Genomic DNA, 2,823 nt, shown 5'->3' with positions numbered 1-2,823 from the left:
TATGACCTTCCTTCCACTGATTTTAGTTCACTTGTTGTTCCCTTGTCCCTGAGTTGGTCCCCTCCTCCTTTCCTTTCTCCCACCTCCCCTTCTCCCATATCCCCCAAGAACCATTCGTCCCGTTCTTTTTATTTCCAAATTATTTATCCACCTATCTTATCAGGCAAAGCCAAATAAAACAGTAAAGGAAGTCAAAACCAACAAAATGATAGCAACAACAGCAAAAAACAAAATAACAATAACAAAAAGAAAGTCACTGACAAAAATGGAAAAGTCTATAAGTAGTTCAAGGTCTCTTTATTGACCTTTTCAAGTGTTTTCTAGTCGAGTCTAATGGGTTGCCACACTCTGTCTCCCGTCTATTTTTGGTATTTCCTGGGGGTTTAATCACTCTGCTCCCCCTGCAGCTCTGCTGCAGTGGCTATGAATTTGTCATTGTACAATATCTTGCTTATGTGCTTTTCATTGGACAGAGATCAAATAAACAAATAAAAGAATTAAATAGTATATTTAGAAACAGAATATAAATAATCTTGAGAAATTACAAATAGATTTAGAGAAGGACCTTGGATACCAGTGAAAAACGGGAGGTTTAATACATAAACCCCATAGAGATTTTTTTCCCTCAATATTCAATTATCCTATTATTATTTAAAATCAAATATTGTGTGGCAAAAAGAAGTCATTTCAAATGTAGGCAAAATTTATTTTAAAAATTTCCTCAGGTGGGTGCCCAAATTTTAGACAAATATTCAGAGAACATATAACCATAAATCCATATCTTCATCTTTAATAAAACCTTAAAAAACCTTAGAGATTACTTAATAGCTTTCAGTAGATAAAGCTTAGGGAAATAAAATATTTCACTCATTAAGGGTTAAAATTGTTTTATTATTTAAGTAAAATACAGGATTTCAGAAATCATAATTTAGAATAGAATTTTAAAAATAAAATATTTTCTCAGGTGCTCTTATAAATGAGGTCCATTGGGAGCTTTGAAAATTGTTTTGCTATAATTAATATAAATACATAGAAAATAACAATGTGTGTGGGTGGAAGAATTACATACTGCAGAAAGTATCTTCATATGGTTTTTTAAGATGATTTAATAAAAATAAGCATGAAACCACAAACCTTTAGACTAATTTAGAAGTTTCCTTGGTTAGTATAACAACATCCAGTGTGACTTTCTGTTTATTAACTGGTTAGTCCCCTGAGCAGATACTGAGCACGTTTCCTAGGCATTCCTTAGGAAAGAGTAAGTCCTAATTGACATTAATAGAGTTGACGTTGATGCAGTTTTCAACTTAAAGAAAAAGCTTTGAATCCATAAAGCTATTCTCGTGATTTAGATTGCCACACTGACTTCTTCCAAAGGAAAATTTCGAACTTAATTGTTCTATGATTATTAAAAATAATGAAAACGTTTTCAAATCACAAAATATTTATTACCAAACTAAAATTAGAATTTCTTTTCAGATATAACGGTGAGTGTACTTGGGTTGTGTAAAGGAAAGCTCATATTCCTAATAATAACTTTTAGTTTCTGATAAATAGTTGGACAAATTAGGTTTTCAAACAGATTTTCATTTTGAATATTGAGGAAAAACTATCCTGCAATACTTTATTTTCTCTAAAATGTGTCAATTTTTTCAATTGAATACTACCCACCCAGGAGACTTATGCCTCTCGAGTATGTTTCAGGAGCCTAGGAAAGATGAGGCTTTCTACTCTGTCTAACAAAGACCGAAGTTCGTCTCAGAAACCCACAGTCCACACATTTCCCCAATGCAGCATGTTCTATTTGAAGATTATAGAGAACATTCATCTAACAAAGAGATTTGATTTTCTTTGGACAAAATTATTGTGAAAAATGATTTATGCAGATTTAGTCTCCTTCAGGAATATTAAAAAGCACATGTTAAATTATAAATTTAATACTATGTCCATTTTTTACAAAGCAGGACATATAACAAGCCAAAAAAGTCTCATATGAATATATATATGTCACTTAAGTGAATATATTAAAAATTTGAATAACCTTGGCATTGTAAACAGTATTGCACTAGTCAAATAAGATTAATTTTGTTTGAAAATAAATCCTATAAAAATATTTCTATATTTTTATTGATCAGCAATTATCTTATCTACATAGAGGTTTATTCCTTGTTAAATAGCAGCAAATCATATAAAATATATCCTTTTATGTCTATGTAATACAATTTCAGTGTTCTGTAAAGATTTCAGCCTTTTAAACCATAAAGGGCAGTTATAACCTGTAGGGTCGTTGAGTCTCTATTGGTTCAACTACATAGAAGAATATTTTTCATTAGAGTTTTTCATCAATCAAAAATATCTTAAGCTTCTGTTACATTCCTCCCAGGCACTGTATTAATCATAAATGACACAAAGAAAAATAAGCCATGATCCTCAACCTCAGTCATCTGAAGTCCTTTGTATATGAACTTTATAGCAACCTGGGAATAAAATAGTACAAGCAATGTGATTCATACTTCAACAAGAAAATGATAGATGCTGTTGATTTCATGATAGTGAGCACTTATTTCCTAATTAATTTATAGTAACTATTGTTCTATTTTCATACTTTTATTGGGAGAATCACAGTTTATTCACAGTCAGAGAATATGATAAAGAAGATGATAATATATAACATTGTATTCTTCTTATCATGAAATATGTTTTTACATGTATAATTAAGATAATAATTAAAGTCACTTTGGAGACTGAGAAGTAAAGAAAAGAAAAAGAGATTTAGTTTATGCAACCCATTCTCCTCGTGAGAACTGGCTTGAGATAGATTTC

The 2,823-nt window shown here is 30.7% G+C and overlaps 1 protein-coding gene across 1 annotated transcript in view; it reads left to right on the top strand.

Annotated features, from left to right (window-relative positions):
* Nucleotides 1–2,823, top strand: part of SI (sucrase-isomaltase) — a 93,517-nt gene that overhangs the window by 70,006 nt on the left and 20,688 nt on the right. The window lies entirely within an intron of this gene.

Source organism: Echinops telfairi, unplaced genomic scaffold (genome assembly GCF_000313985.2).
Source record: "Echinops telfairi isolate 266 unplaced genomic scaffold, ASM31398v2 ScPeMD7_7420;HRSCAF=8458, whole genome shotgun sequence".
In the NCBI taxonomy this organism is placed as follows: Eukaryota; Metazoa; Chordata; class Mammalia; order Afrosoricida; family Tenrecidae; genus Echinops; species Echinops telfairi.
This window is presented reverse-complemented; position numbering and strand designations above follow the sequence as displayed.